Consider the following 14,726-nt stretch of genomic DNA (forward strand, 5'->3'; position numbering starts at 1 on the left):
CCCTGAATTCTCTCTTGTTCCCACACCTCCTTCATGTGGAGAACAAGGCACATTCACTAAGTAAGTCCTTGTCTCTGCTTTCTAGTAGGATTGCTGTAGCATTTCCATCAGCTCAGAAATGATCATTTTGCCCCTGGAAGCGGGAGCCAGGCATCTAGATACCACTGAATTATACATGTCATGTACAGGGTTAACCCATGGCACTCAAAAGGCCCAGCCCAAACCACTGCCTAATCCTGACTCCCTCCATCCCCTCCAACCTGTTGTAGCAGTCTCCTCTAACATCTCAGATACGAAGTACCTTCTGAAGAAGTTCATCGGCTATAGAGGATGGACGAACACCAAGAGTGTTTACATGTGATCACATACAAACATTTGCAGTACGGAGATGTCTGTCTGGGCTAATCATCCAAAGCTGCCTTTGCAGTCAATGTAGAGACAATTGCTCATCCCCAAGCAGACAGCCCAAGTAGGTTAGAAGAATCATACCCCAGAAGTGTCTGTTTTTCACCAGAGATAAAGAAGATGCTTAGACTGACAAAGCAGTTAGTTATCTTAGTAGACATCTACAGTGCCTAATGTAGACATCTATGGCCTTAAATGACCTGCATCCCACCCCTGTTTCCCAATCACATTTGGAGATGGACTAGGTGTTGAGCTACTCCACCCTGCCAAATAGAGATGATTCTGGAGTTATAAACATCTTTCAGATATCTGTGAAAGGTTTTTATTTTAAGGTGGGGATACCTTGGGGGTCTATGCCCCTCAGCGCTCTGCCGGAGCTGGTCAGGGCTTTCAGAACAACAGCTTTGACTCTGAACTATGCCCTTGGGATTCACACTCAAAAGTCTGTCACTAAACTAAGACACAAGTCCACTTCTCACACTAGTTCAGTTTATTCTTCAGGTCATACTTCCTTCTGGCCTGCAGCCAGTAAGTACGAGAGATCTGCAGCTGAAGCATTGTCACTGATCATCAGAGTACGCAAGTGTTAGGGATGAACAGTGCTGGAGGCCTCTTCAGAGAGGAGAGCAACCAAGCTGGGTAGCGCAACAGGATGATAGCACTAGATACCTACATCAGATGGCAAGAAGAAATAATCAGCAGGGAATGCTCCTTAGAAATTATTCCTCTGGAATTACTTCCCTGTCCTTGGCATACACACACACACACACGCACACACGCGTGCACACACACACGCACACACACACACACACACACACACACACACCAGTAGGAATAAGGATATATTTCAATTTTATTTGCTTGCATTGTTAAACAGCCTTCTGTTAAACCTCTATTTGAAGATGCAAAGTCATGAAAATTTTTTCGACTTTTATTAGGATTTTTAAAAATCTGTTTCCACTATAATCCCAAGGTCTTTCCTGCTCCCCCTGGATACATGGGCCAAATGTGTCTGGTCTTTACCTGGAGCAGGTTTGAGGCTCTAGCATAACCAGAACAGAAAGAAGGCCCTTCAGTTTTGTTTTCCATCCTACAGAAAGTGAAGAAATCTGACATAAGCAAAGAGACTAGTAGCATTATGGGTATGAAAGCCCGTACTTTTTGGAAAATGAAACACATCAGCTGGCATGTAATAAAGCTACCAGAATAGATTTGGTATGAACTGAGCTATACTGTAAAAATACAGAGTAGAAATAATTAGATGCAGAAAATAAAGTGAAGGTGGTCAGAATGCTGCACACCGCTTGGTGAGGAAAATGTTATGCAAATAAAGGACAGATACAGAAAGGTCCATGTGTTAATTGGGGGCATTTCTCTTGCCTGTCACTGACTAGAGTAACAGTAATGAAACCACTAAGAAAAAAGATGGGTGCTTGCAAAGGTAATAAAGAGTTACATAATGTCCAAAGCATCAAACAGCTCAGAAAAGACATGCTCAAGATGCCAAGCATGGTAAATGCCAGCAATCCTGTTATCTTATCACTGTATCTAAAAGACACTTGGAGCCAAATTATTGTGTGAGTCCAACTTTGAGAGAATAAGCTGGCAGACAACTGGAATTAATTAATGCCCTACAGATCTGTGCTAGAAAGGTTGGAGAGCACTAAAAATATCCAAGGACCCAGCTTCTTACACATCATGCCAATTAGATCTGGTCAGACTGTGACAAATTTTCTGTAAACATTCTGGGAGCTCTCTAGGTAGTTGAAAGACTCTCATTAAAAATGCTTAGAATTTCAATGGCAAAAATGGAGGAGAAAAACAGCAGAAGGAAATACTGGTGTCAAGTATGTTATGGGTGATTAGTCTGAGTAGGTGGGAAAATTATTGGATCCTTGATTTAACAACATTCTTGAGCATGGATTTCTCTTTGCTTTGGTGGGATTAGACCTAAACCTCTTGTGGTACTTAAGCCCATTAGAAAAAAAGAGGAAAAGTCAGAAAATACGGTGAGCAAACTTCTGCTGCTCTTGTTCTTGTCTAGATAAGACACATTCATTTTGATGGGGAAAAACTGGGGCATACGTACATGTTGGGATGAAAAGGAAACTAAGAAGAAGGGGAAAGCCACCAAATACCTCCACCAACTTTGTAGTGACATCTTTTATTTAATCTTTCTTCACTCTCTGACACAGGCAACGGCAGGGCATGGGTCATTACATCTCACACTTCTTGCTTCTCAGGTCCTTTCCCCACTTCCCTAGCCTATTTGCTCTGGGAAGGTCTGACCTGTCCCTCCAGAAAAGGAGAATCAAGACCAGCTCAATCCCCAGCTTGCTACCTATATCTACAAGGAACAGGAATGATAGATTTGGAAAAAAGTGGCAGGGGTCTAACATTGCCCTTCTCACATTTGCAAATATGAGTAATGTCTGGGAACCAGCCTCAAGGAAGAGAGGAAAAGAGAAGCAGGGAAAGAAAAAGTCTGGAAAGCAGGAGAAAGATGGGTATCAGTTTATGCCCTCTGTTATACCACAGGCATGAAACCTCAGCACGGCAGGACTCTGTTTCCTGTTACTTGCATACACCTCCTCCAGGGAGATGGGGAAGCTGAGGGTTTTGTTAGCGTGATCAGGCCCACTTTGCTTCTGCAATACCACTTTACAGCTTGTATAGGCACACTGAAAGGAAGAATCTGGTGCAGAGAATTCATAAACAAAATTTCCCTTACCTACATCCCCACTTCTTCTTTTCCTCTCTGGTACGTATCTCGGTAATTAAATTATGCAACTGAGGAAAGTGATCTGAAAAACAGATGGCATGCAAGATGCTATACAAAACAGTGGTGCATTTTAAAGTTTTACAGCAGATACACAGACATATTTGGGTGGTATATGGGCCTTGAAGTAAGTAATTGAACTTTAAAGGCTGCTTGTGCAATGGCCTTTAGCCAGAAGAAATGAATAGCCCTTTAGCCTCTAATGATACTCACAATTAAATATTAAAATCAAGCTTTTCCCTGAACATTGCAGCCCATCTAATTTGCCACATAAATTGGTGTGACCTAACCAACGTCCCAGGCAAACGTCCATGTGTCAGTGTCCACTGTATAATATATGGGATTTGGGCAAGATGGAATCTTAAAGCAAGCAGTTTAGCCAAAGGACAGACCCAGCACTAGTCAAAAAAGTAAGCGAGCACGATACAAAAAAGATAGCAGCTCATAAACTAATCTGCATCAAGGTAAGACATTGAGCCTGTGTGAGACATTTCCCTGGAGCTCCACAGGTGGGATTCACCTCTTCCAATTTTAGACATCCAAAAGTTATCTGTCACTTGTGTCTCCCTCTGTAGGTCTCCTATAAGAACTATAAGGATCTCTGGTGGGTTGCCTTGGTGCTGGAGACTCCTGCCTTAGGATGACATTGAACACTGCTGGGAGGTGACTGTCTCACTCCACTGGCTACAAAGAGCTTAGACTTGGACTGGGGGGTCAGGTTAGAGAAGGTGAATCTCACACCACAGGGCTTACAATTTTGACACTAAAATTCATGAGAAATATAATGCACATATTGCAGCATTATTAGCTATTTTCTTCCGTGTAGACAGGTGGTCTACAAATATCCAGCGTTACTGTCACAGTGCACCCAAAACAGGCCTACTCTCATGCTGTCCGACTTGTCTTTCCGTTTGAGACCACTGTACAAACTTCCGGGGCAGGGAGCAGGCCCTGCACTGGCTCCTGGCTTTGGTAAGAAGAGCAACAAAGGGAAAGGGGAGCTCTTTCACACACCTAGCCAAGGAAAGGGGCTCGCCAATAGCATGTGCCTCTGCGTCAGCATTAAAGATGTCTTCACTCAAGACTTAGATGATAAAAGAGCTTGAGCTAGCACGTGCTAGATGGGGCTGCTGCCTCTTTCCAGGAAAATGGCAGATCATCAAATCCCACCCTCTGAAATGGTGCTGGAAATCGCCTTGTCCTCTCTGACCCAGTAATGAAAACCATCGTGAGAAGAGCTAGGGGAGCCCTGCCACTGACAGCTGTTCCCACCACCGAACATTTCCACACAAAGCTGGAGGTAATTCTCAGAGAGACTAATAAATCGAACATAAAGAGTTTAAACTGTCCAGATAAATAATGACAGATGTTTAGGGAAGAAATAACAGGCAAAAGTATGAGTTATGCAGTGCCTGCAGTTCAAAGAAAACAAGTTCAAAATGCGAAGGCATTATTCAGATGCACAGTGAGGGATAAAGCAAGCAGGGGGAGGGAGGGAACTGCTGTCCCCATTCCATAGGATGATGCCATAAGTACCACCCCCAGCTTGCATAGCAAGCTGCTGTTTAAAAGCCAAACTAGCATCCAGTATGTGAGGTGGAAGCAAACACAATCGTTTGCAATTGCATAGCCAAGTCTGCAGAGTCAGTGCTACTGGAGCATTAGCGTTAATGGGGCAGCTGATGCGAACAAAATGCTGAATCCCACCCCAAGCCGTGCACCTTATTACAGGTATTTTCGGCAAGTGACAAAGCATGAGGAATCAGTCTAGCAGCTGGCATGGGCTCTGATGAATCAGGATTCCTGCATTTCATGGCCATCTTGGCCACCACTTCACTGTGCAACCTTGTGCGTAGCACCTAGCCCCTGCATGCAGCAGTTCAGCTGCCTGAAAAAGAAATTCTTACTTCCCTGAGATGTAAGGGGGTTTACAGTCCAACTAAAAACCCTATCTGAAAGAAGTTATTAAAACTAGCTGTGCTGCCAGCCCTCCTCTTCCTCATTCAAGGACAAAACAGATTTTAATATGGTACAATTGCCAGAAATGCACTTTCTTGAAACAGAAAGTAAACCCTTCATAGGGTATAATAGGTTTTATTTAAATGCAAAGGGCCAAATTATCAGAGCTCCTTTGAGTTACATAATGAATATTACTAATAGCAATGTTTGATTTGGCAACACAGTCTTCAGGGTTATTTAGTGAAGCACAGAGTGTGCATCAAATAAGAAAATTAATTTTAATAAGCCTTTGCAAAATAAAACAAATTAATTTGGCATTTTACCTCTTTATTCTGGCTATCACTAAAACCAACCTTGAAAATGCAACTTAAGAAGCTAGACAGGAGCAATAGAGGAACAATGTAATGAGGAGGAATTCAAGTTGGTACAGAATGTCTTAGATCATTATAAAGCTAATTATTGAGTGAGACAGCTCAGTGTGCATGAATACAGAATAATGATGACTTTGGTAAACATTTACCACACAATATGTATGTATTTGCATGCCTGGAGAAAGGGTACTTAAGAAAGAAACAACAGTGAAATGAAAAAAGTATGTGCATCACTACAATATCAGAATGGAAGGAAGAAACAATTCACAATCCATCTTACTCTGAGATACAGTTAACACCGCAACTAGCTTCCATGAGACAGCCATGTATTAGCTGCCCTATCATTATAACATGGCCTGTAAATCACTACAGATACACCAGGCAAAAAGAAATCATTCCCTCAAAATTGCAAGATAGGTCAAACCAGAACTTGAGTGGTAGGTCATTAAAAATAGCCCTGATTTGAAATATGAAGTTTTGCCTAAACCTTCTTTAACTTTGCTTACTTTACACAGTGAAAACCCCTTGGGAATGCATGCACATCCATCCTGCAAGGGAGGAAAAGAGGTTACCATCAAGCACAGCTATTAGTGACTTGTAGGTATGCCTATGTGTGAATAGTTTTATGCCCAAAAGATTTCTGGAGGAAAAACTGACCTAACCCCAAACCCCTTGACATCAATGTCAGGGAAAATTTTTCTGCCACTGATTTCGGCTACCAAGTGTTCCTGGGGGAACGCTCCAGGAAATGCTGCAGGCCTCAGGCATGCCCATTTTCTTCCTCCTTCTGCAAATCAAAGCAAGACACAGGGAATATGAAAGTCTGGCAAATACTGCACCTTTGCACACGTGTTTGTCATGTTTCCTCTTGGGGCTGGGCGGCCGCGCACCCCCCGATCCTTGTCCCAGCTCTGCTGCGTCTCCAGCTACTGCCAAGCCCCAGTCGGGTGCCCCCATGGGCTGCGCAAAGCCCTTGCTCGGCTGTACCGGCTTGGTGGCTTGCTTGAGGTTTGCAAGGGGCCTGTTTGCAGGGACGGCTACCAAGACTGCAGCTATGTGCTTTCAGGAGGACCCCAGGCCAGAGCCTACAGATGCGTGCTGTTAATTAGAGAGAGACGGACTTGCTTTTGGGGACCCAGTGGAGGGATGATTTACATCTCTTCTTGCACGCCAGACCCAAAGGAGAAAATACATTTCAAAATGTTCAGCCATGCTGTCGGCGCTCACATGCTCCTGGCTGCTGGATTTAATTGTATAAATGCCTTCCCCAGGGAAATTTTTAGAAAGGGGTTCTGCAGCCATGCATAAAATTTCAGCAGGAACGCACTGTCATTTGGGAAGAGAAATCAATGTGATAGGACCAATCCTGCAAGCTCAGCTCTGCAGCCAGCAGAGCCCCATGGCACCTGCCAGACCCTGCTGGGGAGCGGGAAGCAGCCACGCAGCCTTGGCCCCCCGCGCCGAGCGCCGCGCAGGCAGCCTGCGGCACCCAGACACTGCCCAACTATCTGCAAAATCCCATGCAATAATGCTCTAAAACTCGCAGCAGCTATGACAAAAAAAAGTATGGGAAAGACACCACTAAAAGCAAAACAGATTAAAAAATAATACTTGAAAAATAACCTCCATTTTCCCCCAGGAAGTCACTGAGTGCCAGCTAATGAAAAAAGCCTAAGGTTTCAAATGAAGCAGTTGCTTCCAGTCCAAGACACTGGTTGCATGCCATCAAAGCCATGGTTAGCTAGCTGTGACCACACCACCATGCTATCTAGCATCTCAGGGGGATTTTTATTCAGCATTTCTTCTTGACAAGAAGTTTCCTTCCACCAAGTGCTATGTTTGCTCTATCCCTCCAGTCTTCATTTATTAGCTTGTATTTTTCAGAATAGAAGAGACATTTTATTCTTCTGCTAATATTAGCTCTTCATACTTGCTGTTGAATCATCTGCCCATCAAACTGGTGCTTGCAAACCTCCTGATCTGGCATATTTTAAAAATTCAATTAATTTGCCCTTTACCTTGCTTTTTCATATCATGAATAAAGCTACGGAGATACCTCACCCCACACCTGCACTCGGTATCTTGCTTTTCATTATTGCTTTGTGTTGACAGCTCTTCAACCCATTTTCAATCTCCCTCAGCTTGTAGCCAGACTGATATAAATTAATTTTTCAAATACGATCTTGAGGCACTATATAAAATGCTCATTACAGTGTATTGCTTCATGTATGTTTCCATTAATCTCCAGTTTGACTGTAAAAAAAGCAGTGAAGCTCACTGGACTCTATTTGCTTTTAATAAACCTGAACCATTCACCGCTTGGGATTCACTTGTCTGAATACTCATAGATTCATACCATATGCTCTGCATTTTCAATTAGGCTTGAAAATTAGTCCATCGAAAGCAAGAGCAGCCAGTTAATACCAGAAACACATTTCCATTCTATCTTTTCTTTGGTATCAGACAAATTTTTCATGATTTTTCAGGAAAAAAAAATTGTTAGGATCTAGGCTGCCTGCCGTTTATATATATATATATATATATATATATATATATATATAAAACTGGTGTGTATTCAGTCCTTCCAAACTAGTCTTCCCCTGTCTATAAACAACTTTTCGGACAATTTCATGGTTAATTTTTAACTGTCTTCAACCCATTCTTTTTCAGAGGAATAATGTTAGGAATGAGAGTTTGGCTTTTTTAATACTGTGCAAGATTTCACTGCCATAACTTATTAACAGACCACCTAGAGTTTAATTTTTGCCTTTTTGCCTCTGTGCTCCCTCATGTGCACCGGCCAGATCCATACCCTGCTCTGAGCCCCGCAGCCCCTCGCGCTGGCGGCAGTCGGGATATCCGGGGCCCAGCCCACGCCGGCTCTAACACCCTGGCCGCGTGCTAGGCAAAGCTTCGACACGGTCTCTGCGTCTTGCAGCCCTGCAAGCCGTCAGCGTGGGTGCCCCTGTTTTGCGGCACCGTGCCACGGATTGAAATGCATTGAACTGAAATGTGTCTGTGTGCACGCATTGGAAAGACACAGGCTTCGCTGTTTGTTCACATGCAAATAAAGGGATAAACCTTAAGTTAGTCCCAAAAATTATGAAAAAGTTCAGGTTATGTTTGACACTGCTGTAGCTCATTAAATTAAGTTACAGGCAGATTACTTTTTTTTTTTTAGCACAGTACCAAAGATGATTCAAGTAACTTTTATTGCATTTCTTGGAAAGTTATATCAAGTTGATTGCTGTATCTGCTACATACTGTTTGGAAATTGTTTGTGTATTATAGCTGTGTATGCAATTTTACAGCTATGTAAACATATTTTATAATAAAATTTTACACTCAAATTACAGCTATATAATTTAATGAGCTACTCTTTTTCTTTGTATTGCATCTCCAGCCACGCAGTCGATGCATGCAAAGTGATTTCTTGGCATTTGAGCTTTAAAGCCATTAGAGCACCAAAGAGCTGTGAATTAAACACAGTGCAAGTAATTACTGTGTTTGTGCTAGACTATCAAACCATAACGAAAATTGCACAGCTTCTCCAATATCAAACTTTTGGTTTGATTCATTCGGCAGGTCTGTGACCCGACAAGGCGGTATGATTAATTGCACACACATTCCCTCTGCGTTTTTCTCACTCATGCTTTCCATACTTTCTGCAGCAAAGGTTGTTAGTTTGATGTGTCATTGTAGCAACCTCTTAAGATGCGAGAAGGGGAAAGGGTTTGTTCCTGATTGAAATTTAATGGAGAAACAGCAGCTGTTCCATGCTGAGGAAAAAGCGTCTTTTGCTTCTCAGAGAAATTACGCACAGAAATAAACTGATGGCTTTTTTCGATAATTCCAGCTATAGGAGTACATGATATAATGGGCTTCATAATTAGGAATTCTGCTGTGCTTCATTTCATCTGATGATTAACTGAATATAAGCCACAGCCTGAGGCTTTTTTTTATTATTTCTTATTGAACACTGTTATAGGTGTCCTCCCCTCTTTCCTGTGGTTATTCTTGTCTTTAAAATACTTGCAACATTTAGTCTAAAGTTTGCAGAAACACAGATTCAGTAGCAAGAAACTGTATTTGCAATGCTGAGTAAAGATGGGTGCACAGCACGCTTCTTTTATTAACAGGCAATCCAAACTAGCACCACACAGATGTCAAATGCACTACTTACTTAAAATAGTTTAAATTTTTAAGTAAGACCTAAACCCTTAGCAGCCTGCATGAGATACTTCCTGAAGGTTACTTTATCCCTTTAAAGAACACCCCATTTATGAAGGATTTTTTTTAAACACTAACCAAGGAGTGGGAGGGGGACCAAGGGGCTGGACACGGGGCTGCAGGTGGCAGCAGGGGGTGAAAATCATGACGGGCACAAAGGGTTCTGCGCTCTCTCCCCCCCCCCCTCAGAGATCTTTAGTTTGACCTAAGACAAATCACTCAAAACACACCAGAAAGGGTGAGTTTAGAAGGTGGGACCTGTGCTACGTCCTCCCCATATGCATGCTGCGGCACCTGGAGAAGAGCCCAGGTTTGCTGGGACAAACAGTCCAAGCCCTTCAAATCGCACACACTATACTGGCCCGCTATAAAAGGGGCTGTATCCACACTAGAAATGGCAGGTGATGACCTTTAAAAATGCCCCTGGACAAAACTCCCTTATCTGCTCCTGGCATTGAAATAAGCTCCTAATCCAGTAGCTAAATTTTTTAATCCATTCCGGTGTCTTGGCTGTTGTTAGGAGCATGGAAACATGCAAAGCAGGAAAGGTGCAACAGATGTTGCACGTCAACTTTTCAAATGCCTCAGCAGTTAACAGATAAAGATACTGTACAAACAAAGTTATTTAATTGCGCTACGTAAAAGAGAGAACAGTTCTTATTAAAGCTGAGCAGCAGAACGCATGATGGAACAAAATTCCTCAGAGTAGTGGCATGGTTCTCGTGGGGGACTTCAACCACCCCGATATCTGCTGGAAAGACAACACAGCTAGGCACAAACAGTCCAGGAGGTTCCTGCAGAGCACTGATGACAACTTTTTGACACAGGTGGCAGAGGAGCCAACAAGGAGAGGTGTGCTGCTGGACCTTGTACTAACAAACAAAGAAGGACTGGTTGGAGATGTGAAGGTTGGGGGCAGCCTTGGCTGCAGTGACCATGAGATGGTGGAGCTCAGGATCCTGTGAGGAGGAAACAGGGCAATAAGTAGGATCACAAGTCTGGACTTCAGGAGAGCAAACTTTGGCCTCTTCAGGGACCTACTTAGAGGAATCCCATGGAATAGGGCCCTAGAAGGAAGGGTGGGGTCCAAGAGAGCTGGTTACTATTCAAGCATCACTTCCTCCAAGCTCAAGATTGGTGCATCACTATGAGTAAGAAGTTAAGCAAAGGGGGCAGGAGACCTGCATGGATGAACAAGGAGCTCCTGGCAAAACTCAAACAGAAGAAGGAAGTATACAGAACGTGGAAAGGGGGACAGGCCACTTGGGAGGAATATAGGAGCAGTGTCAGAGTATGCAGGGATGTGACGAGGAAGGCTAAGGCCCATTTGGAATTAAATCTGGCAAGAGATGTCAAGGACAACAAGAAGGGCTTCTTCAAATACATCAGTAGCAAAAAAGGAAGACTAGGGAAAATGTGGGCCCTTTGCTGAATGGGGTGGGTGCCCTGGTGACGAAGGATGCAGAGAAGGCAGAGTTACTGAATGCCACCTTTGCTTCAGTCTTTACTGCTCAGACCAGCCCTCAGGAACCCCAGACCCAGGAGACAAGAGAGAAAGTCTGGAGAAAGGAAGACTTTCCCTTGGTGGAGGAGGATCAGGTTAGAGATCTTTCAGGCAAACTTGACATCCACAGATCCATGGGCCCCGATGGGATGCACCCATGAGTGCTGAGGGAGCTGGCAGATGTTATTGCTAGGCCAGTCTCCATCATCTTTGAAAGGTCATGGAGAACAGGAGAGGTGCCTGAAGACTGGAAGAAAACCAATGTCACCCCAGTCTTCAAAAGGGGCAAGAAGGAGGACCCAGGGAACTACAGGCCAGTCAGCCTCACCTCCATCCCTGGAAAGGTGATGGAGCAGCTCATCCTGGAGGCCATCTCCAAGCATGTGGAGGACAAAAAAGTGATCAGGAGTAGTCAGCATGGCTTCACCAAGGGGAAATCATGCCTAACCAATCTGATAGCCTTCTATGATGGAATGACTGGCTGGGTAGATGAGGGGAGAGCAGTGGATGTTGTCTACCTTGACTTCAGCAAGACTTTTGACACTGTCTCCCATAACATCCTCATAGACAAGCTCAGGAAGTGTGGGTTAGATGAGTGGACAGTGAGGTGGATTGAGAACTGGCTGAATGGCAGAGCTCAGAGAGTTGTGATCAGTGGCACAGAGTCTAGTTGGAGGCCTGTAGCTAGCGGTGTCCCCCAGGGGTCAGTACTGGGTCCAGTCTTGTTCAATTTCTTCATCAATGACCTGGATGAAGGGACAGAGTGCACCCTCAGCAAGTTTGCTGACGATACAAAACTGGGAGGAGTGGCTGATACGCCAGAGGGCTGTGCTGCCATTCAGAGAGACCTGGACAGGCTGGAGAGGTGGGCGGAGAGGAACCTCATGAAGTTCAACAAAGGGAAGTGCAGGGTCCTGCACCTGGGGAGGAATAACCCCCTGCACCAGTATAGGTTGGGGGTTGAGCTGCTGGAAAGCAGCTCTGCGGAGAAGGACCTGGGAGTGCTGGTGGACACCAAGTTAAGCATGAGGCAGCAATGTGCCCTTGTGGCCAAGAAGGCCAATGGTATCCTGGGGTGCATCAGAAAGAGTGTTGCCAGCAGGTCGAGGGAGGTGACCCTCCCTCTCTACTCAGCCCTGCTGAGGCCACATCTGGAGTACTGCGTCCAGTTCTGGGCTCCCTCAGTACCAGAGAGACATGGCACTGCTGGAGCAAGTCCAGCGAAGGGCTACAAAGATGATTAGGGGACTGGAGCATCTCTCCTATGAGGAAAGGCTGAGAGAGCTGGGCCTGTTTAGCCTGGAGAAGAGAAGACTGAGGGGGGATCTTATCAATGTATAGAATATCTAAAGGAAGGGTGTCAAGAGGATGGGGCCAGACTCTTTTCAGTGGTGCCCAGTGACAGGGCACAAGGCAAGGGGCACAAACTGAAACACAGGAAGTTCCATCTGAATATGAAGAAAAACTTCTTTACTGTGAGGCTGACTGAGCACTGGCACAGGTTGCCCAGAGAGGTAGTGGAGTCTCTTTCTCTGGAGATATTCAAAACCTGCCTGGACGTGATCCTGTGCAACGTGCTCTAGGTGACCCTGCTTGAGCAGGGGGGTTGGACTAGATGATCTCCAGAGGTCCCTTCCAACCTCAACCATTCTGTGATTCTGTGATTCTGTGACTGAATAAAACGCAAAAGTCAACTCTGAAGATGGCTCTGACAAAAAAGTAGACACTCTGGTTGAAAATATGTTTCAGAGAATACTCAACAAAAACCAGAAAATACACAAATCCAATGGGGAAATCGGTGAATAATCTGCTAGAAGAAAATCCAGGCTTCTATCAATCACAGGGATTAGAAAAATGTTTTTAAAACAACATAGTATAAGCTGTGATAGAAGAGTGAATGTTAGGATTTTTTTTTTTTCTCGGCATCACATACTGGCATGCTAGAGAGATAATTACTCTCTTTGCACGCCAATTTAGATGTTTAACTTGCGATGTTAAACTCTATGCAAGATGATTTAATATCATCCTTGTAACTGTTACTTACTGTCCAAGGCCTTTCTGAACAGCAATTCTAAAACAGACTTAAAGATACGATGTCCTATCAAAGGGGCCACATGAACTCAATTCACTTATTGCCTTTTGCTCAGAGAATCGGCTGCACAATTCAGCCACAAAAGCTTCTAGAGCAAAGATAGAGAGGATTTTGTTAATCTGGATTTGCAAGCACCACACTACTGGCTTAAAAATCTGGATGAATCTGTGTCACCACATCTTTCCCTCTCCTTTGGAAAAACACGGGACTGAAACATGCAGAAAACACAGTTATTCACATTACCTGTAAGTAGTTATCAACAGGAAGGGGATGAGGCGAACTTGCCACCATCTTACTCAAAAAACAAAACCACCTCGCAGTGGCAGTTTTCTATGATTTGCAGAGTGTGAAAATTTTCAAAAAAAAGAAAACAAATTCCCAAACTGCACAGACACATGTGAAATGTTTCCTTGAGTTGCCAAGGCGACAGCATTGCAGAGGATGCAAGGGAGGCCACGGCAGTGAGACAGGAGTTAAATGAAACACTGTGCCCTTTGCACGACCATCAGGACAGCGTGTCCAAAAGTCATCATGCTTTCCTGAGACAGCTTGAAATCCCCCAACCTCTATTCATCCCGGCAACATATTTAACGGTTATTCTTTCCTGCAGGCTGAAACAGACGGTACCTGTATGAGCCTTACAATACTGACCTCTGAATGAATGATCCTTTAAACAGAAACTTAAGATCTTTTTTCATACAAGTAGCATTTTTCATCCACAGAAGTGAAAGTGCTTTACCAGGTGCAACTAATATTAATCTGATCTTTCACAGAGTGACTAAACCAGAAACATCAAGTTCCTGGCTCTACAAGGAAATTTCCTTAACTTCCTTCAAAATAATAGATATCTGTGTGGAACAGGACCAGATGACTCTCCAAAAGTCATATAGAAAGTAAGCAGAAGAGCAAAGCCTTCTAGTCACTGGGCACCACAGCCTTCAGTGTAGACAAGTTTACAAAATAAAAAAGCCTTACAGAAACGAATTCCTAAATGTATAGTATGATTCTTCTGAGATGCACACAGGGCAAGACAAACAGGTTTGCTACTACATCTTATGACAACAAAGGTTACAGGCTTTCAAATCCATCAGTTGTCTTCAGGAAATACCTTTCCTATGTGTTAAAAAGGCAATGAAGCACAACATATTTAAAGCAATACAAAGAACAGAGATTAACACAACAAACAGTATGTTTAGAATTGCAGAACTGTTAACATAGATTTAAAAGTTTTGATGTTAATCCCAGGCTAAGAGACTCATTTTCCTGACCGATCCACATGGTTTTCTTCTTTGTTGCTCACCAGCCCTGCAAAGCCGCACATCGGCTCTGCGGGGTGCAAAACCCACCCGGGGGCAATGGATGGCATGAAGCTACTCTGTTCTCAGC

Source organism: Apteryx mantelli, chromosome 1, assembly GCF_036417845.1.
Source record: "Apteryx mantelli isolate bAptMan1 chromosome 1, bAptMan1.hap1, whole genome shotgun sequence".
Classification (NCBI taxonomy): Eukaryota; Metazoa; Chordata; class Aves; order Apterygiformes; family Apterygidae; genus Apteryx; species Apteryx mantelli.